Genomic DNA, 23,814 nt, shown 5'->3' on the forward strand with positions numbered 1-23,814 from the left:
AATATGATAATTTACAACTAGATTACTTCTAATTATAGTACATTTTTTCTAGAAGATATTAAAAAATAAAATCCTTCAATAAAAGAGTGTACCTAAAATAACATATTATATGTTCCTTCTTGTACACAAATGTACTTAAAAGCAGACAGTTCTCGAAAACCCTGTTTCCCTTAATGAATGCTTAATGAAATGTTTGTAGCAGGGCAGGTTACTATAGGTAAATATGGGGCAATGAATTCCCTTGGGCCTAGTTAGTATTTAAAAATTTCTGAGGTCATCACCAGCCAACAAACAACTTGAAATGTACACATGAGTTCACTAGTCTAAAAGAGAAAAACATTCTTAGATATAGTCATTTTAAGATACTCTGTTTGTGGCTGTCAAACTCCAGCATATATCAAAATGTCCCAAATCACACCCCCTGAGTTTGTGATTCAGCAGCTCTGGGCGGGGGGCTCAAGAATCTGCATGTCTAACAAGTTTCCAGGTAGTGCTGATGCTGCTGGCCCTGGGACCACACTTTGAGAACCACTACTCTATGCTAAGCAACTTGAATTCAAAACATAAAGTTGAAATTAAGAGTGGACAGTTTACTAGATATCACTCCTGTTTTTCAGAAGCCCATCTCCTTTGAGTGTATAGACCTAGGCTGTGCACTAATGGCCTGACAGCCGATACAAGCAGACCCTCTCATCTAGGGCTAAAATTAACTACAATACTGAAAATCTAGTAGTTTACACAAAAATCCCCAGAGCTCGGTGGTGATGAGGACTTCAGGATGGATTCTTTCTGCAGATTTAATACAGTTGCAACCAACATTTCCAAAAGCTCAGCAAAGGAGAACACTGGGTCCTGGCCTTGACAGACTTGTAATGTTCTTTTCAGCCAAGATGAGAAAACACTAACAAAATCTGACAGTTCTTACATGCTCCAAACCTTGGAAGAAAGTTATGTATCAGGATCAATTAAAAATACAAGAGAAATTTTATAGCTATAGGTTTCTGAGAATAAGAATAGGAACTATTTCACGGTAGACTCAAGATATGAAAGTCTCCTTGACCCGTGTGTCACAGGTAGCCCTCCCTGAAGCACAGTGAGGCCTGATAAAACCCGGGCTTCTTCCAATCTGGGTCATCCCTGACCTACTTGTCCAACTCTCACTATAAGAGGCTTATTTCCTCAAGGAGACCAATTCCTTATCTGTATCCGTAATAATGACGGCAGTAAGATCATTTGATCTCCTTGTTGCATCAGGTGCCAAGGTGACATGTTGGTATGGCTCCCTTAGTGACTATTATCCTGCTATCTATAAAAGGACAAAGCATTTTCTTCACCCCACATAATCTTAGGAAAAGAAGATAAATATGAACAGTCATAGATTATCTAATATGGGCTTCAGTGCTGACAAGGGTAAATTTATTTAGTGGGAAAACTGTGATCTTGGATAATAAAGTCACATAATCCTCAATGATCTCCACTGTGTGGGAGGAATCAGATTTGCCCAATAAAGTCATTTTGGAGTTCTGTGTGCTATTTAATATCTTTTGTTATTTGAACTTCTTGAACTAAATCCCCAGTGGAAGTACATATTCTATATTTTCAATATATACAAGAGGCCAGGTAAGAGTAATACAACACCAAAAACATTTTAATTACTTTTGGGGGCCAGCCCTGTGACACAGCAGTTAAGTTCACACATTCTGCTTCAGCGGTCTGGGGTCCACTGGTTCGGATCCCGGGTGCGGACCTATGTACAGCTTGTCAAGCTATGCTGTGGCAGCTGTCTCTCACATAAAGTAGAGGAAGACGGGCACAGATGTTAGTTCAGGGCCAGTCTTCCTCGGCAAAAAAGAGGAGGATTGGTGATGGATGTTAGCTCAGGGCTAACCTTCCTCGAAAAAAAACAAAAAAACATTAAAAAATTACTTTTGATAATTGGTGATTATTATCATGGGAGGAAGTGTTATATAGGTATATAAAAACTAAGTCATAATATCTTTCACTTTACCACCAACAAAGAAATCTTGGTGATAGTTTTGTCATTTTTAGGATCCTAAATGGGAAAAGGTCAACTCTACTCAAGCACATAGCCCTTATGCATCTTTAGAAAAGAGTGCTTAATCCAAACTCACTCAGTCTCAAGGCATTCATCAAACATGACCCCAAGACCAGACACTATGGCTGATGCTGTGGAAACAGAAACAAAAGGTACTGTTCTACACCACAGAAGCGGCCTCTGACTCAGACTGAAGGAAGGGACCCTCCATAGCAAGGAGTGACATGTGTTATATCATTGCTGATGAGTCAAATTAGAATTTTCATATACAACATGTTTATTTTGAAAGAAGACAGAGGTATAAAATATGACTGTGGTATTTAGATTCATTGTTTTATACTAAGAAAAGTTACCTAATCTTAGCATTTCCAAATATACATTAAATATAAAGAGATTCTTCAATTCTCTCGTGTGAGAATAAAGCATACATATATATGTGTGTGTGTGTATGTACATATATAAATTTTATATATATATATATATATATATATATATATATAATCTCTACTCAGAAACTGAAAACTTTACTACCTCTCAGCTTTTTCCTGAAGGGACCACACATCCAAATGAATTACCTTTTGCTGATGCTTAGGCTCAAAACTGGTTTAAAACAAAAATGTAGTGAAAATGTTGCAGTTGTATTCATTCCTCTCTATGTTATTGGGAACCAAAAAAAAATCTCACCCATACTCATGGTGAGTTCCCAATATGTCTTAGTCTATTGCTAAAGCTGATAAAGCATAAGCATACATCAAAATGTTAACGATAGTAATCTTTAACACTATATTTTGTCATTGGTAGTCCCAGATACTTCTAAAATATATGTTATTGAAATGACAGAATAGCATATTTTTGAGATTTGGTTATTCAACTCTAATAAAATATTATTAATTCTATAAACCTAAGATCCTAACAATATCCACCATCTATAAAGACATGCCAAGTTCTGTGAGGGGATAAATATACATTAATTTTAATCCTTACAACAAAGAACATATTATTATCCCCACTTAAGGATGAAAAACTTGAGTCTGAGTGATTGAGAAACTCAAGCGACCCTGCTTAGCAAGTGGTTACCAAGCCCAATCAGAGTATCCTCAGCAGCTACGAGAAGACCCTGATAGAGGGTGGGAACACTTGAACAATAAGCTGGCAGAAGGCACACAGCATCTGGCAGCCTACCAAAGAATGTGAGGGTTGGGAGAAAGAATGGGAGACGACTGGTATAAAAAATGTGAACTTAAGTCATTTAGGGGAAAAAAATACTTAAAAAAATACTAAAGGAATATTTCATTTTAGAAAAACTAAAGTTAACAAATAAATTCAAATATTTGTATTTAATTTAAAAATATTCATTAGACACATTCAGTAGAGAGCTCTTTACATGTATTTGAAATATGATTCAACATATAAAAATAAACTTCACTTTAAAATAAATAATTCACTTTTAACCTAACTTCAATATCATCTGACCCCACAGGGGCCAATAAGCAACTGAACCCCAATCTTCACTGTCCCCCCGCTTCTTGCATGGTTTCACTTCCCTGTTTACTCAGTTGAAATTTTTGGGTGAGCACTGTTATCACTTTCCTTGTATCTTCTCTCTACCCCTTAGCTCCTCTCTCACTTCCTTCTTGGCAAAACTTACTCTAGTTATATTCAAGTAAGTTATATCTAAATCCTAATATACTCTCTTCTAATACCTACAGGTTGAAAATGCCTGGAGAAAAACACATATCATCCATGATTAGTATCACTTTAAATTATTGACCATGAACCATGAGTTGGCCATAGATGCCTACTGCAATCACATAGCCTTTCTAACCTCTTTACTATCCCACTTTCATAGACAACTGTTTCATACCTTCTCTTCTACCTTTCCATATCTCCCTCCCAACTTCCTTCCTGTTGATGACTTTATTTCTACTTTACTGAGAAACCAAAACCATCAAAAGAGAAATTCTACAGGTTCTGAACCCCCATGTAACTGCCCTCCAGCTCAGACCTCTTCCCAAAACTCCAGACTCATACAAGTGACTGCCACCTAGGCAGCCCATCTCCACATGGTAACATGTGCAAAACTGAGCTCCTGATATTCCCCCCAAACCTGCTTCTGCTACAGATTAGTCCTGTCAGTTGACAGAAGCTCTAACCTTCCAGATCCTCAGCCCAAAAGCCTTTGAGTCATCCTGGGGTCTTGTCTTTCCCTCTATTCCCACATATAGTCAGTCAGCAAATTCTTTTGGTTCTGCCTTTAAAATATATCCAGAATCTTACCACTAGCCATCACTTCTATCACTATCACCTTAGTCCAATACTATTACCTAGTCCTGTTAAAACCTAAGTTGGATCCTGATATTTCCACAATTTAAAACTCTCCAAAGGCTCTCATCTTAATTGTAGTAACAGCCACCGGTGCCACTCATATCTGGCCCCCAATGTCCTCTCCAACCTATTACTCCACCCTCTACACAGCCTCGTCTCAGCAATCCCTATTCTCCTTCCCTCTTATTCTTCCATCAGAGGAGGAATTTCTATCTTTTTGTTCATTGATACAGCCTAGGCCTAAAACAGTATCTAGGCACAAAGTAGACTTTCAACACATATTTTTGTATTGAACATAAGAATGAATGAATAAAATAACACCTCCCCATATGCAGTAAAAACCAGGATAGCTGTAACAATCTTATACACACCAGCTCTAGAAGTGATATAAGTTTAGTTATTTCATGATATGTCATTAAAGCTTTTATTATGAGTGCATAAGTTATTATGGTTCATATTAAGACCTACAGCATGTAACCTTAAAATGGCCACTAATAAGACTTGGCAACAGGAAGCCATAAAAAAGGGAAATAAAACAAGTAAAATCTATTTTTAAAAATAGCTGAGGTATTTGAATTTCATTGTTCTAAAACTCTTACGGAAGGAGTTTTGAGTAAACTATTTTTTAGACAAATCTTTAACCATCAAAATAATTTCATCTGGGATCGAAATCATTATAAATGTATTTTCAGTTTTCCTATATTTTCACAGCATTTTAAATAAATTTTCTTCTCTGAGAATTCAGCACCAATGCTCTAAGCATCCATTCTTGCACAGTGCTCTATAGAGTGATGCCTTTGGGGTCTTCAGAAGTATATCCATAGGTTTTCAACCAGTAGTTGAAGACGTCCTTGTTTTGGATCTTCCTGTCTGATTTTATGGGTTTGTTTCTCCCTTGGCTGCCCAAATATCTGCCTTTATCAAAATCTAACTCATACTACCAAATACTGTAGAATAATTAATAAACATAAGTAAATTGAATTAACGACCTCAATGGTCTTCAGGGAGCAGAATATAGAAATCCAGCAAAACTTATTTAAGTGAAACCTATTTTCACTGTTCAGAGATTTCATTTCTTTGTATCAGTTTAATAAATAGGCTACCACGTGCCAGCCAGGTACTTTTCCAGGCACTGCAAACAGAATGATGAAAAGTCCTATGTAAACTCCATGGTTCTTGCCCTCAAGAAACACACGGTCCAGTAGAGAGATTAGGCATGAACTTCAAGCACACAGACCGGTAAGAGATTCCCTCATTACCTGAAATCCTTCAGAGAGTAATCCCCATGAGACAAAACCTGACATGTTTATGGCCAAATTTCATAGCAACAAACTCTAAGAACATTAAAACACTAACCAATAGATAAACAAGTAAGTTCTGAAATGAAGCTAGACCCCAGATAAGAGCTCATTTTGAAAACTAGAGCCAAAGTATCTTTTTAAACTGGAAGAATAACTCAAATTTCTTGGTTTGCTGTCTTTATTCATTCACATGAAGGAGGGCAAACTCTAGCTCTATGTGATATGCTGTGTGAGTATGAGTGAAACATGATAAATACACTGGATTGTGATTCTAAAGATATGCTTTAAAAGATTATTAGGAAGATAAAAAAAGGGGAACGAGTTGCAATTATTTGTTTAGTACCTGCTTCCCCTTCAAGACCATCTTGTTCGCTGTTTTAACCAGTAACCGGATAATGCCTGGCATATGGCAAGTACTCAATGAATATTTTTAAATAAATTCACTAATGTTCAGTCAGGTTCATGAGGGTATAATGTGCATCCTGGGAATGAGTAGTCTCTGAACAAGAAAAATCTCAAGAGGATAAACGCCAAGCAATCAATACGTGCAACAAGTATTGTTGACGATGGAGTGGCATCCTTTCCTGGGATTCTACTTGGTCGATTCCATCTTGACCTTTGAAATCCAAGATAGCCTAAAGCCACCTACCTTTGCCAGAGACAACAATTATATTTGTCCTTAGCCTGTTGACTTAGGTTGTATTAAATCAGTGGTCCTCAACTGGCAATATCTGGAGACATTTTTGTTACAACCGAGGGAGTTAGTGCTAATGGATAGATGAGATGCCATGGATGCTATTATAATGTAAAGTACAGCCCCCTACAACAAATTATAATCTTGCGCAAAACTCCAAAAATGCTACTGCTAAAAAAACGTTGGTCTAGAGCAAGCCATAACATTTGTTCATGAGAGAGGTAAATAGCAGAGTAGAAAGAGAGGAGCTTTTCAGTCAGTCATGGGTTCAAATCCTGGCTCTAACCACTCAGCCCCAATGGGACTTTGTATAACCCTCAGTTTTCACATCAGGAAAATAATACTTACTCTCTATGTTTGTTGTGAAGAGTTTATGAGAATATATACAAGGTACCTGATATATAATAGATCAGTAAATGGCAACAATTCTTACTAATATGAGAGCACTTATTAATCATTTGATGCCAGTATTTCTGTCAGGTAGGGAAAGCATTTTAAATATGATAAGGCTTAGCGACTTAAATAGAAAATTAAGAAATTTTAAAGCTGGAAAAAAATCCTAAACAGCCAACTAAATACTTTATTTTATACACAAGAAAATTGAAGTTCAGAGACACTGACTTGCCCAATATTACAAATCAAGTTAGTGGCAGCTCACATAGAATAATCCAGCTGTTCTCTTCACTATCATTTTATTACTGATACATACATAGGAATTTATTAATTTCTAAACTGTCATTATTTATGAATGTCATAAATTATTTAAGTCGATTTGAATACAAGATTTTATACCTGCTAAAATTTTATATGATAGCATGTTCAGACTATAAGATAACTACGATTTATTCAGATATGTATCTATCTTAACATTTTCAGAGCCAATTTGTAGGATCTGCCCTATTGTCTCAGTTTCCTCCTAATGAGTCCTGTTATCACTCACAATGGCCCACTTTTTACATTGATACTTTATAAAAGCAATATTAGAAATTATTCATTTTGGTTTAAAATATACTTGGGAAAAGAGCATGAACAAACACACAGAAGCTGACAAACTACCAATAAATCAGGAAAAAATATTTTGAACTTCACTAGCAACTTTAGAAAAGCAATTAAAGCAGTTAATAATTTTTGTCTTTAATATAGTAAACAGTTTCTCTATTCACAGTGTTCAATGAAGGCAACCTTTCATATAGTGCTAGAGAAGCTAGCCTGTTGTTAGTTTTCTGGAACCAAAAGGTAATATGTCTTAAAAATGTTCAACCTCTTTGGCCCTGCGTAGAAGGATGACCAATTCAGCATTCAAAGGGTACTAACCCAAATGTCCAGAAAAAGGGAAATTGTTAAATCGTGGTATATCTAAATAGAAATATAATACAGATGTTCAGAATGGTATTTAAATGAATTTTTTGAGCAAGAAAATGTTTAAAGTTGAAGAGATTTTAAACCATGATTTAGATCTGTATACAAATATGATCTCAACTAGAACATGTATATTTATATAAACTATTTATGTACACAAATGTGGAATGAAATATTTCTTAAAACATTAACACTGGTTATTTTGAAGTAGTATATTAACAGATGATTTTTATTTTTAAGTATCTCTTGTAACTGTTCATATTTTTTACCATGAATATAGATATTTACTTTATAATTAGAAAATAGATCTTCATTTCAATCAAAAACTATTCCAAATTCTAATCCCACAAAACATATTAAACTTTACTTAATCACAAAGCCTATGCTTATGGTAGAGAAAACCATATACAGAAGTTAATGTACCGCTTCTACATTTAAGATGCAGGGAAAAGATATAATCTTTTAAGTTTTTGTTTTAAGAACCACCATATAAAATGAAAGACAAGCAAGCTGCCTCAACACTGAAAACGAATGTTCACATCCAAGTCCACAAGCAGCATGTGTGCATACTAACAATAATACTTGATAATACATCAGAGAAAACAAGAAAAACAGAATTTAGTATATAAACTTCATCATAAAGGCAACTATGTGTGTTCCCGACAAGAAGTCCTGAATGTAATTAAAAATGTTACAAAGCCAACTAAAGCATTCAGGTCTCTTTTGGACAAAAGATAACTGCTAAAAATATCTCCTAGATATGGCTGGTTAAATTTTAAGAGAGATTACTTAAATGCCCAGACAGTTGTGGGAGACTGCCTTCATTGTGAAAATAAGGTGTGAAATAGAATTTATATGATATTCAGCAAAAGAAAGCTCAGGTAATTGTTGTAGTACAACATTTTACACTTATGTATGGCATATACATTTCTAGATATTAAAGTAATCTCGAAAGCTCAAAAACAAGTCTGTATATATTTCAAAATGACTTTCATTACACATTATATTAGAAAATTAAAGTCAGTGGGGTAAAAAAAACACTTGTAAGTAAGAAGGTTCTCAATTCCTACTTGAGAACCTATTTCAAGATTCTTTCCGCTAATTCCTAATATCTTGATAATATTACTAATCTACAGTATTCTGAAATGACCATGTTCAACATCATGTGGGCCTGGTAGGATAAAGAGAGCTAGCAAACAAAATTTCCAGCAATAAATGAAACATAATCTGACTTGACTAAATCCAAAGTACATTAAAAGAATGGTGTATGTCACATAACGATGCACTATGAAAATGCTTCTAGGCTGGGACTCCAACTTTATATAGAATTAATAGATCATAGTAGGAATCTACATCATTCCCCACCTCTACAAAGACACTCTGGACCTCTGATAAGAAAACTTGATTCCCTAGGCCCAAACTACCTACTGAGAGTCATAAGGATTCATATTTGCTTCCTTTAATCATCCTCCAGAAGTACGTCCCCCTCTTTCCCTTATGAAACACCTACAAAAATGTTTAGTTTAAATTATGCTTTAAAAGGGAATCTGTTGCCAGGAAGTAAATAACATAAAACCAACCAACACAAATCTTTAAGTATTAAAATTTGTCTTTTTGGAGTGTTTTGTAAGTTTTTTGTCTTAAGTTAATGGCTTTTGAAGCCAGCTCAGTGATAACACAGAAGTATTTGAAATGGCATACTAGAAAGTCAATGGAATTGTCTTTCCCAGAGGTCTTTTAAAGTAGACCAGGCACCTGCCTGCCAAAACCCAATGAATAGGACCTGCTCACTGAGAATCTTACCCTAAGCCTGTGTTAACTACCACATTCAGAATCACCAGGAGATCTTGTGAAAAAACAGATTCCACCCCCTATACACACACACACACACACACACACACACACACACACACACAGACACTCACCCCAGTTTCCGATTCAATAGGTCTGCAGTGGGGCCTGAGAATTGCATTTCTAACAAGTTCAAGTGATGCTGATGCTACTGGTCTGGGAATCAGACTTTGAAACTGTTGGCCTAAGAAACTCAAATCTGCTCTGGAAAGACTTATTTTTAATTTCTAAATATATTTGCTCCATGAATTATCATTAAATATTATTTTATGCAACTATCACTTCTATCCCAATGGTGTAAATATTGTTGTTTAAATAATTAGTGAAACTACTTTTTTTATACACAAGAAATAGGGCAATTATTTTCTGGATGAGTAACCACAGAAATTTTAAAAACAAAAGGAAATAAACTTAAAAGAATGAAGAATGATAAGAGAAAAAATAAATAGGGAAGTGAAGTTATTTGTAGCTAAAATGGAAAGAATTTAGCTGCTGAAAGATGGTTTATACTTAAAACTAAAGGTTAAATCAATAGGCTACATCAAACGTTTTCTCAAGGTCTCTTGCAGATTATTAACCTGAGCTATAAATATGAATCAAATAAACACACAGACTAAAATTTCAAATCATATACATTTTTCTTTAAAGTGCATGGCTTTACTGGATAAATGATGAAGACAGATTGGCATTACTTTAGTTGAACTATAAAAAGGACATTCAGTGTAATGGATGACAGGCTTAATTCATGTCTAAAAACTATGTAAAAATTCACTTCTGGAAGCATTTGGGTAACCTAAAATATGTTATATAGTCAGCTGTCCCCATCCAAGGAATCTGCATGTGTGGACTCAACCAACCGCAGATCGAAAAGCCCATGATGGCTGCATCTGTACTGACCATATACACACGTTTTTCTTTTTTGGTCATTATTCCCTAAGCAATAAAATATAACAACTATTTACATAGCATTTACATTGTATTAGATATCATAAGTAATATAGAGATGATTTAAAGTATACAGGAGGGAGGGACGTCATCATCATGGCAGCATGAGAGGATCCCTTTGTCTCTCTCCTTCAATCTACAGTAAGTAAAATATCCATAACCCAAGAAAGGCTATATTGCCCAACACATCAGGACACCAGAGAGATCCACACATCAGTACGTATGAAGACTGGCACATACAGAGGAAGCTAAATGGGACAGAGGCAGTGCCCAGGACCCTGGACCCCGAGCCATGGTGGCTGAGTCAGCCACCTCTAGCCCCAGAGAACCTGGTGGGCAGCAGCAGAGTTGCATGTGCAACTCTGGCCAGCCAAATGCAGTGGCATCTGCAGCCGTGGGGAGCAAAGAAGCAGCACAGGTGGGGCCCTGTGATCCAGGGCCCCACCTGTGGCTTAGAGACTTGCACAGGACACCAATATCCCAATGGTAGCAGTACCGGTAACCACAAGGTAACAGGAAACAGCAGAGGCAGTATCCCACAAACTTAGCTGCCTTTCCACCATCACTCCCCCCAACCAAGGCAGAGCTTCCAACCCAAGTGATACCAAATGCAGTGGAGGCTTCAGTCACTCCTGTACCTCTGGTGAAAAAGCCCATAACTGCAGTGACACTGGCCAACATCAAGGCATCAGTGACCTCCAGTGGTGCAGGCAGCAGTGAAGAGGAGAGTACTGGTGATATCCCAAATAGAGGTGCAAGTTGCAAGGTGCAGATCCTCAAATACAAGTCAGAGGCAGCTCAGGTAAGAGAAACCAAAAACTAGCACTATAGTGATAACCTACTGAAAAACAAAAGAAAGGCTCTAATCTCCAACCTATTGAAAACTTTAAATCAAAACAAAGCTATACTTAAATAAGAAAAGTGTGTGCTATGACAAATGCATTGGCAGAGGAATATCTCAGCAAGTACCACAAAAAGCCACAATAATATGGCATCACAAAAATAAAACAAAAATTCTCCAGAAACCAAACACAAAGTCATGGAAGATTGTGATTCAACTGATAAAGAATTCAAGATAATTGTGAAGAAACTCAATGAGCTACAAGAAAATTCAGAAAGGTAGTTCAGGGGCCGACCCGGTGGCGCAGTGGTTAAGTGCACACATTCCGCATTGGCGGCCTGGGGTTCGCCAGTTCAGATCCTGGGTGTGGACATGGCACCGCACGGCAAGCCATGCTGGGTAGGCATCCCACGTATAAAGTAGAGGAAGATGGGTACGATGTTAGCTCAGAGCCAGTCTTCCTCAGCAAAAAGAGGAAGATTGGCAGTAGATGTTAGCTCAGGGCTAATCATCCTCACAAAAAAAGAAAGGTAGTTCAATGAGCTCAGGAATAAAATTAATGGACAGAAGGAATACTTTCCCAAAGAGATTGAAACTCTAAAAAAGAACCAAACAGAAATTCTGGATCTGAAGAACTTAAGGAGATGAAGAATGCATTAGAAAGAACTGGGAATATAGCAGATCATATGGAAGAGAGAATTAGCAAGTTTGAAGATGGAAACCTAGAAATGATGTAGGTAGAAGAAGAGAAAGAACTAAGAGACTTATAAAAAATGCAGAAATTCTATGAGAACTATCCAACTCTATTAGAAAGATCAACATAAGGATAATGTTTATCCCAGAAGGAGAAGAGAGAAGGGAGCAGAGAACTTATTCAAAGAATCAACAGCTGAGAACTGCTCAAATCTTGGGAAAGAACTAGATATACAAATCCATGAAGCTAACAGAACACTCAATTATCTCAATACAAAATGACCTCCAAGACACGTGATAATAATACTGTCAAAAGTCAATGACAAAGAAAGAATGCTAAAAGAAGCCAGGGGAAAAAACCCAATGACCTACAAGAGAACCCCCACTAGGCTATCAGAGATTTCTCAGCAGAAACTCTAGAGGCCAAGAGAGAATGGGATGATATATTCAAAATATTGAAAGATAAAAACTGTCAGCCAAGAATACTCTATTCAGCAAAGTTATCTTTCAGATATGAAGGAGAAATAAAGGCTTTCCTAGACAAACAAATGCTGAGTGAGTTCATCCCCACTAGAACTTCTTTACAAGAAATGTTGAAAAAAGCTGTCCTACCTGAAACAAAAAGACAAAGGTATACAAAGATTTGAGCAAGGTGATAAATAGACAGAATCACAAAATTGCAACTCTATATCAGAATAGGTTAGTAAACAATTATAACACAAAGTTTAAAGGGAAAGGAACTATCAAAAATAATTAGAACTACTTCAATTTGAACTCACAGTACAATAGATACAATACAATACAATACAATGAACTCACAATACAAAAAGGGATAATTTATGATAACAAAACATAGAGGGGGAAGGAAAAAAGACAGAACCTGCATATGCAAATGAAGAGAGATGTTATCAGCAGAAAAAGGACTATCTTACCTATGAGACCTTTTATACAAACCTCATGGTAACCACAAAACAAAATTTCAGAGCAGAGTCATGAAACACAAAAAAAGAGGAAACTAAGAAACACATTACAGAAAACCCCCAAACTCAAATGGCAGAAGTAAATACAAGGAAAAAGAAACAATGTAAATCAGACAGCAAAAGACAAAATGGCAGTATTAAGTCTTTATATATCAATAATCACCCTAAATGTAAATGGATTGAATTCACCAGTCAAAAGACACAGAATGACTGGAAGGATTAAAAAACAAAAACCAAAAATATGCTGCTTCCAGGAGACCCATCTCAGATCTAAAGACAAACATAGGCTCAGAGTGAAGGGATAGGAGCTGATACTCCAAGCAAATGGCAACGAAAAGAAAGCAAACAGACATACTTATATCATACAAAGCAGAATTCAAGGTAAAAAAGATAATGAGAGACAAAGAGGGGCAGTATATAATGATAAAAGGGACATTCCACCAAGAGGACATAACCCTTATTAATATGTATGCACCTAACAGAGGAGCACCAAAGCATATAAATCAACTATTAACAGACCTATAGGGAGAAATTAACAGCAACACAATAACAGTAGGGGACTGCAACATCTCACTTACATCAATGGATAGATCATCCAGACAGATGGTCAACAAGGAAACATGGCCTCACATGAAACACTGGGCCAGATGGACTTAATAGATATACAGAGAACATTCCATCCAAAAACAGCAGAATACACATCCTTCTCAAGTACACATGGAACATTCTCTAAGATAGACCATATGTTGGGAAACAAGGCAAGCCTCAGTAAATTCAAGACAACTGAAATCGTATCAAGCATCTTTTCTGACTACAGTGCTATGAAACTAGAAATTAACTACAAGAAAAAAGCTGAGAAAGTCACAAATACGTGGAAACTAAACAACATGCTACTGAACAACCACTGGATCAATGAAGAAATCAAAGGAGAAATCAAAAAATACCTGGAGACAAATGAAAATGAAAACACAACATACCAACTCTTATGGGATGCAGCAAAAGTGGTACTAAGAGGGAAATTCATAGCAATACAGGCCTACCTCAACAAACAAGAAAAATCTCAAATAAAAAAATTTAACATTGTACCTAAAGGAACTAGGAAAAAAGAGAACAAATTAAGCCCAAAGTCAGTAGAAGCAAGAAAGTAATAAAAATGAGAGTGGAAATAAATGAAATAGAGACTGAAAAGACAATAGAAAAGATCAATGAAACTACCTTTGAAGAGATAAACAAAACTGACAACATTTAGCTAAACTTACTAACAAAAAAAGAGAGAAGGCTCAAAGAAAATCAAAAACAAAAGAGGAGAAATTACAACAGATACCACAGAAAAACAAAGGATTATAAGAGAATACTATGAAAAGATCTATGTCAACGAATTGGATAACCCAGAAGAAATGGATAAACTCTAAGAATCAAACAATCTTCCAAAACTGAATCAAGAAGAAATAGAAAATCTGAAAATATTGGAAAAAGAAAACATTTGTTTGCTGTATAGTATCTTCTATCAGATAGTTCCCAGGATAGGGCAAGAATGGGATATTCATATATAGGCTGAAATACCAAATCCAAACTTAAAGTCTTAGTTCAGGATGTTGTCAACTTTTACCAGGATTACAGCAATGGCCTTCCACCTGGCCCACCTGTATTCATTCTTGCCTCTAAGTAGTTCTCCATCCAGCATCTGGAGCAATGTTTTTGAAGTGCAAATCTCATGACCCTCTGATCTAAAACAGCTTTTAAACTCTAAGTAGTTCAACTGTTACTGTACCCAGTGAGTTTGCTGGCATTTTATCAGTTGGGACAAACCTAGCATTTTAGACCTATTTAATGTGCATTTCTCATTCCTCCCAAATGAAGATTATCTGTGCATTTAGTTCTTGATTCTCATTGATCATTGGAGTGGATTGTAATAACATAAAACTTTATACTTATTCTAGAGCAGTGAATTAGTTATGTACCTAAACTCATTTGAAAATTGTAAAAAGCCAGAGAGAACTGGTTTTCAATCACAGTTCTATCAACTCTGATAGCCTGATGCCTTTGGCAATCTACATCTCTCAACCTCAGTTTTCATATCCACAAAATAGGAATAATAGTACCAGCTTCTTTCCTATGAGTATTAAACGGATTGATAAATGGATTGATAAACAGAATAACTAGCATGGTCTCTGGAATACAGCAAGCTCACTATGGAATGTAGTAAGCCTGCTGTTGTTATGGGAGAAGTACCAGAGAAAGTCCTGGTAACTGAAAATTTTTTCCTTATTACCTGTCTATTGCTGGAAATTCTAATTTTTTTTTTTTTGGAAGATTAGCCCTGAGCTAACATCCACTGCCAATCCTCCTCTTTTTGCTGAGGAAAACTGGCCCTGAACTACCATCCATGCCCATCTTCCTCAATTCTAGTAAGAAGAATGAAGCAGTAATCGGAAACCTCCAACAAACAAAAGTCCAGGACTAGACGGCTTCACTGGTGAATTCTACCAAACTTTCAAAGAAGATTTAAATAACTATCCCTCTAAAACTTTTCCAAAAAGTGTAAGAGCATGGGAGGCTTCCCAACTCATTTTACGTTGCCAACATTATCCCAATACCAAAACCAGACAAGGACACCACATAAAAAGAAAATTACAGGCCAATAACACTGATGAACACAAATGCAAAAATCCTCAAGAAAGTATTAGTGAGTAGAATACAACAATTCATCAAAAGGATCATACATCATGATCAAGTGGGATATATTCCAGGGATGCAGGGATGATTCAACATCTGCAAATCAATCAATGTGATACACCACAATAACAAAATGAAGAATAAATATCACATGATCATCTCAATAGATGCAGAGAAAACATTTGACAAGATTCAGCATCCACTTATGATAAAAACTCTCAATAAAATGGCTACAGAAGGAAAGTACCTCAACATAATAGAGGCCACATATGACAAACCCACAGCTAACACCATACTCAACAGGGAAAAACTGCAAGCTATCCCTCTAAGAACAGGAATACGACAAGGATGTCTACTCTCACCGCTCTTATTCAACATAGTATTGGAAGTCCTAGCTACAGCAGTTAAGCAAGAAAAAGAAATAAAAGGGATCCAAATTGGGAAGAAGAAAATTGCCACTATTTGCAGATGACATGATTTTATATATTTAAAAAACCTGAAAGAATCCACCAAAAAACTATTAGAAACAATAAATGAATACAGTAAAGTTGCAGGGCACAAAATCAACATTAAAAATCAGTTGTGTTTCTATATAGCAACAACAACAAGCAGAAAGAGAAATCAAAAATACAATCCCAGTTATAATCGCAACAAAACTAAAATACCCAGGAATAAATTTAACTAAGGAGGTGAAAGACCTGTACACCGAAAACTCGAAGACACTGTTGAAAGAAATTGAAGAAGACACAAAGAAATGGAAAGATATTTTGTGCTCACGGATTGGAGGAATTAACATAGCTTAAATGTCCATATTACCTAATGTGATCTACAGATTCACTGCAATCCCAATCAAAGTCCCAAGGATATTTTTTTCATGGAAATAGAACAAAGAATCCTAAAACATATGGACCAAAAGATCCTGAATAGCCAAAGAATCCTGAAAAAAAAGAACCAAGCTGGAGATATCATACTCTCTGATTTCAAAGTATACTACAAACCTATAGTAATCAAAACAGCTATAAAAAGCTTTCATTACTTATTCAATACTACCCACCCTCCAAAATACATCTATTTTGAATAAGAAGTGATAATATAATCAGCTATTTCAAAACAGGAGCAAATACATCTGTATTAACATAAGCTCTAACAAGTTCAAATGATGATGCTTGGTCAGATTCACAATCAGCTGCGTATCACAAGCTCTTAGTCTCTGTAAGCCTCAGTTTCCACATTTGTAAAATGGAAATAACATCACCTACCTCACTCAGTTTTGTAAGGAGGTTTATTAAATAATGCACCATGCCTAACACACTGAAAGTGCTCAATAACTTCATTGTTTCAACTGTTTGTTGACTCCTATTATATGCCAAGCATTGTTAAAGACAACAGAGATAAATCAGAGAACAAAAGACAACATCTCTGCCTTCTAGGAACTTACTTGCTAGGGTTCATTTATTTTACCTTGCCTTAGGCACAGTGCTGGGCACTTTGAAAATGAATAAAAGTGCACAGAAGAGATCAAAATACTCAATCCAACAAAAAAGATAACACTAGGGTAATCATGCAGTATGTAAATTTAGGGAAGTAGAAAGTCCTAGGAGAAGGCATCACATGAGGTTGGAAACCGGAAAGGGAAAAGACGGTGGGCTTCCTGGAAGAGAGAGCATTTTAAATGAGCCTTGGAAAACGTCTAGAATCTGACAGGAGAGATTTGTAGATTTTAGAGAAGGAAATATTATGAGTTAAGGTGGGGAGGCTGGAAAACCCTGCGTCCATTTAAGTAACACTGAGTAGTTCAACATGGCTGGCGTTTCAAATACAAATTAAGGAGTAATGGGACGTTAAGATGGAAATCTATGTTAGGACCACATAAGTCCTTACTAAGATGAAGAATTTATCCTTAGTTTAAGGAAATGGGAAATCATCAAAGATATTTGAGAGGGTGTGGTATGATATAGACATTTAAAAGATTTCTTTGCAAGAAGTACGAAAGACAATGGAATGGGGGAGAAAAGCCAGGGAGACTAGACTGGAAACACTGAGTAACGTGCTTCAGAATACAGTTTACAGGAATCTAACAAGGAGTAGGGATTTCTAAAGGCATCTCTGAGTGCACCTTTGTGACAACAGCAACACCAATGGCTGGCAAGGGCCACACTGCAACAACTTGGCATGAGCCACACTCTCATATTCCCCATAGGGCTCTATCACTGCCTTCCTCCGCCTCTTGCCAATACAGCATCTTTAATACTACATTCCTTATCTACACACTCCTGTCATCACCCAGCCATCCCAACCACGACCCAAATCAAGCAGGCAAAAAATATGTGACAAATTGTGCTCTGGGGACCAGCATACCTCCCCTTTTGTACCAGCCCAGCTCAAAGCAAATGTGACCATTTGGGAGAAGAAAGCCAGTTTAGGTCTCAGGGTAAGAAATTTCATAATTCCCTTGCTCCATTGAAAGCACTGCACTTTTCTCTCAGTCCTTGGTTTAGGAACCTTAAAAACATAATAATGCTTCAGATTCAGGCATTTTTCTAACCTGGCAAGGTAGAAAAGTTGATTTGTTGGCTAAAGGACATCAGAAGTAAGTAGAGAGAATCTTTGTGATGAAAACATCTAAATACACCTTTCTAGGAAAGACTTTAGTGAAAAAGAAAGGATATTATAATTGAGATTTTTAACTGTAACCTTCATAGATAACCTTTTTAACTATAACCTTCATATAGTCTATAAGGGGAATGAGAAGTTTAAAAATAGTGCTAAGCCATTATGAGTACTATAAATTGAAGAAAAAGACTTCACAACATTATTGTATAACTTAAAAATGATTTTTACCTTCCTTCTCATAACCAAGATATGATTTTTTTTTTTTTGAGGAAGATTAGTCCTGAACTAACATCCGCCACCAATCCTCCTCTTTTTGCTGAGGAAGACTGGCCCTGAGCCAACATTCGTGCCCATCCTCCTCTACCCCACATGTGGGACGCCTGCCACAGCATGGCCCACCAAGCGGTGCCATGTCCACACCCAGGATCCGAACCAGCGAACCCCGGGCCAGCGAAGCCGAACATGCGAACTTAACCACTGTGCCACCAGGCCGAATCCCAAGATATTACGATTTTTTAAATTACCTATCTGACATAAAGAGTTGAAATTTTATAAGTTTATTTTGCTAACAGAAATGTAGTTGTACTCATCTTCTTCATTCAGAAAGGCCTTAAATTGAATAAGTAGATTTTAGAAAAATAGAGTTTTTAATTAATGCTTATCAGCAAGAGATCCTAGCAGATGTGATCAACAGGAAATGAAGAGGAATAAAGCTCAAATCAGTCCAACATTGCTTATTTTTTCAGGAAACAGCTGGGGGCAGAAGAGTGAATGTGACTAGAATAAGTTTTATCTTGTGATTTCCCTTATAATCCAAATGTTCTCACCAGCAAATACAATTCACAACAATGACACCTAACACGGAAATCCAGACAATGAGACTGTGGATGCTTTGTGAAAGGGGGTTAAGATAATATTATCTATGTGCTCTTCATTCTAGGACCAATTGCTTTATTAGGATAGCGGCTTTTTTCCCTGATAACTAAAATATATTCACTGTAGAAATTTTAGAAACTACAGATTAATACCAAGAGAAAAATTAGAAATCACCTATAATCTCACCACCCAAACATAAGTACGATTAACATTTGGTTTCTTCTCCACCAATAAAGTAGTTTCTGTGTATAGACTGGATTTTTTTTCAAAAGTAGGATTTTTTTTTTTTTTGAGTAAGATTAGCCCTGAGCTAACTACTGCCAATCCTCCTCTTTTTACTGAGGAAGACTGGCCCTGAGCTAACATCCATGCTGATCTTCCTCTACTTTATATGCAGGATGCCTACCACAGCATGGCTTGCCAAGCGGTGCCATGTCTGCACCTGGGATCCAAACCGGGGAACCCCAGGCCACTGAAGCGGAACGTGTGCACTTAACCGCTGCGCCACTGGGCCGGCCCCAAAAGTAGGATATTTTGTTATTTACTTTTTCATTCCTCATATCAAGAACATTTTTCCATATCATTAGTCTTCCCAACAACCTCACACATTTTGATTTGCTTTCCATGTATGTTAACGTGACGTGTGAAAACATGGTAACTTATTGCTATGCTGAGTATTCACTGATTATTGGGAGGTTAACATCCCTCTACCCTCAACCTTAGAAAACTCCGTTTTTTCCTTTGTGAATTGCCCATTTATGTCCATTTTTCATTGGGGATCATTTTTTATAGCGGTGTTCATCCATCTCTCACTGTTTTTTATGATATCTTTTGAAAGGGGCAAATTGGCATATAAAATATAGAGCTTAGAGGTTGTCTTTTAATTTAGGTTATGGTATTTCTTGGTGATATTTTTCAAAATGGTATTTTTGGGATTATAATAAGAATAGTTGCTATACAAGATTTGGGGATATCAGGAGAAATATAAAGAAATAAAAAGCTATAACTCTACCACCTAGAAATCCAACTTTTTTCCGTACATGAAATGTCAGTGGATATATCCATTGATACAAACAGAACTTGTGTACAAACAGGAAGTGCAACAGTCTTGTTCAGTGTTGTTCAATGTTTATTAATTTAGAATGATGCCTGATATATTGTAAAAGTTTAATATTCACTGAGTAAATGATATTTTATATGTATTTATGTGAAAATTATATTTTACACATTAAAGATAATATAGTATTAAATCTTGCTTTTTTCACTCAATACAAGGATCTTTCTAAGTCACGAAATTTTTTCAAAAATATTTTGGAAACTGAAATTTATCAGTATTGATATACAGTACATTAATTTATTTAAATACTTTGCTAATGCAGGCTTTATTTTGTTTCTAATTTTTCCCATCTTACAGATAACACTGTAATGAACACATTTATAAATCTTCCAATGGAATTCACTTGATTTCCTTAGCATACATTTCTAGACCCTGGATTACTGAGTCAAGGGCTACACACATTTACAGGTTTTGATACATATTCTCATACCATTACCTCAAATAGTTGCGTGAATAAACCCTTCATTGAGTAGCATAAAAGAAGATTCCATTAAGGCTGCAACTCTTACGAAACTAGCATCACTATTACTTCTTACTCTAATAGCGATTAGTTTTGTGAAAAGTATTGTTTCTATAGGTAAGATGATTTCTGAAATGAAACAAATCCATCAAAGATAAAAGGAAGGGAATAATGTTTTCAAGAGAATACATATTCACAACCTCTTCTAAGATTTAAGGAGAGGGGCTCAGTGCTGTAACTATTCACCAGGAATGGTGATAGCATTCAGCGTACACACAATTGTTCGAAGCACTGATAAACAGATTCTCCTTTTTTCAAGCACTGACAAGCTATTAGATTTATCTTCACTGATGCATTGGATTCTGAGAATCCCCAAGTGATCTTGCTTGTGGCATTTTCTTTGATTTTCCCTCATTTAAAAAGACTGCTTCCAACTAGATCAGACAATAAATAAGACATGTAATGAAGGTTTGAATATGTGGACATTTTTTATCTCAATTTTAAAAAGTGACTCTAAGAAGTGCATTTGTCTAACAAATGAGTCATCTCTGTCTTGTTATACATTATAATCAAATTCTGAGCATTTCCTTCCTTTGCAGATGTGAAAGATGTTCAACCTAAAATGGAACCAGAGAATACAAAATGGAAAATCTCATGCAGGTACCCTAAGGAAAACGAAACTTAAGGACTGAGACTCATTTCCCATAAATTCCTAATTTACAGAAAACTGATAATATTGGAATTTTCTTAAATGATTGGGAGTTAGCCAGGGGTTGCTTCATATCAACCTTGGGAAGTTCTACTTATGATCACCACAGGCATGAACAAAAATGACCCAGGTCAGGTTGGTCTGGAAAAAGAAGCATAATTGAGTTTTGTATGATTGGATTGGTTTTGTGTTTCAGGGGAATTTTCAAAGCTGTTCTCCATTTGTTTTTGATTTTAACACACTCTAACTGAACTCTCCTCTCTTTACATTCTGTGCCCATAAATACAGCCTACCCCAAACCCTCCACAGACTTGTCTGTGGCTTACTACAATCTGCCTATCCTGAATTTCAATTCCTCTGCTATTCCCAAAGAAACTCATCTTTTTGACAATTTTGAGCTTGCCAACTGTTTACCTCTTTATTTAGGTCAACACTAACATCAAAATAAATGATATCCTATTCAATTTCCATTTAATCACTAAGTAACTGAAAAAGTATTCAGTTCTTGCTATGTAAAGGTCAAACATTCCTGACACCCTGTTTTAGACTTAGATTCTCCATCTTTTCCATACAATTTAACAAATGTTAAATTAGCAGTTACAATGTTATTTTTTAAATTACTTAAAATTTTGAATGTTGCCTAGTTTTTCAACATATATGGTATGATCTCATTTTGATAAAAACTATCTCAATGTAGGTATGTAATATGTATTTGTACTAAGAATAGAAAAGAGTCCAGAAGGAGGAGACATTACCTATTGGGATAGATTGAAGTGAGGGCTCACACCACAGCACTGAATGAGTTTACTCTGTTACCTTCATTTTAAACAAGCCAACAAAGACTTTTTTTTTATGATGGTATTCTTCACAGAAATGTGACCCACCCAAATTAAAAATAATTATATCCTCTGGAGTTACTTTCTGATACAGTAACATTTATTGGTGGATAAGGAGACCCTATCCTTGTGGGTCCATTTTTTAAGGACACTTAGTCAGAGGCTTGCTCTCAGAGTACAGGATTGTTTTTCTCCTTGCAAAAAACTAGTGTGAAAAGAAGCACGAAGAAACTTTGGTCTTATTTAGATAACGTTCTAAATACCTGAGTTAACATGCCCTTATGATTAGGAGTAGTTTAAACATATCTTTTCTAAAAGCACAGGGTGCTCGACCCTCCAGGCTGGAGGGCTACACTTACCACCCAGAAGTCTCTCTGCTGTACATAGTAAAGTATAACTCTATGTTTTATAATGAAAGATGAAGGGTGCCCCAAACAACAATTAAGTTCTGCAAAGTTAGTGTTTGCCAGGAAGAACGCGCGGGCTTTTTTGTAGTGCTCCTTTAAAAACTATTTTTGAGCAAGCTCCAATGCAAACACCGTTTTTCTTCCTAAGGAAATAATCCCCATTCTCTTCGTTAACTTTGAGACAGACCTTAAATCACCTTAAACTGCAGATTTCACAATATGACAAAGGGGTGGGTGGGTGTGTGTGTGTGTGTGTGTGTGCATAATTTACCTTCTCACAAAACCCAGCATTAAAAATAGATAAAATAATTTCTCTTTTCAAATCAAGTGACTGAAAATGGCGAGTTTCTCCTTTTTTTTTTGTTTTGTTTTTTAAGCTCATCAGCCCTAAACTAGTTTTGAGGCACTTCATCAAACCTGAACACAATTATTGAGGGAGGGGGAGAGGAAGAGGGGAAGAGAGAGACAGAGAAGAAATAGAGAAAGAGGAAAAGAGAGTGGGTAGTGAAACATAAGGCAGGGAAATAGTCAAAGGGGTTCGCTCGTTCACCCTTACCAATTCCTCCCTCGGCACACATCACAGCATGACGGTCACGGGTCCCAAGGTGCAAAAGAAGAACCAAGCAAAAATCCGGAGAGTGGAGGCGGCTTATGCTTCTACACCAGCCACTTGCCTTTGGGGGTTGAAAAAAAAAAATCACTTCTCACACAGCTCCCAAACTCAGAAGCCAGAACCGGAGCCGGAGCCAGACCCGGGGCAGAGCCGGCAACCTCCTCCTCCTCCTCCGCCCTCGCCTCCTCCTGCTTCCTCTCCTCCTGCCCCTCCCCACTCCTCCCGGCTCCAGAGCAGCCCAAGCTTCCGCCAGCAGCCAATCGCCGGAAGCCCCGCCTCCTGTGACGTCATGGGCGGGGGCGGGCCTGGCAGCTGGGGCTTCCCAGCTCCAGCTGTTGGACAGAGCTGCCAGTCTGCCCAGCACAGATGCCCCAGGGTCCTGGAGCCTTTACAGTCCCACCTCTGACTTTAACGTTACAGTACAGATTGCTTGCTGTTGAGGGTTTGGCTCGTTGTCGTTGT

General features: G+C 36.7%; 1 protein-coding gene across 2 annotated transcripts in view; it reads right to left on the reverse strand.

Moving 5' to 3' along the window:
* ATP10D (ATPase phospholipid transporting 10D (putative)) overlaps positions 1–23,614 on the reverse strand; it is a 109,985-nt gene extending 86,371 nt beyond the window's left edge. The window contains exon 1 of one of the 2 annotated variants that reach the window (XR_011437132.1): positions 23,296–23,603. The gene's annotated coding sequence lies outside the window, so the exon portion shown is untranslated. Of the gene's footprint in view, positions 1–23,295 lie in introns of both variants that reach the window. The other variant, XM_023638138.2, reaches the window with a different exon arrangement.
* Between the last annotated feature and the right edge of the window lie 200 nt (positions 23,615–23,814).

This window comes from Equus caballus, chromosome 3, assembly GCF_041296265.1.
Source record: "Equus caballus isolate H_3958 breed thoroughbred chromosome 3, TB-T2T, whole genome shotgun sequence".
NCBI classification, from domain to species: Eukaryota; Metazoa; Chordata; class Mammalia; order Perissodactyla; family Equidae; genus Equus; species Equus caballus.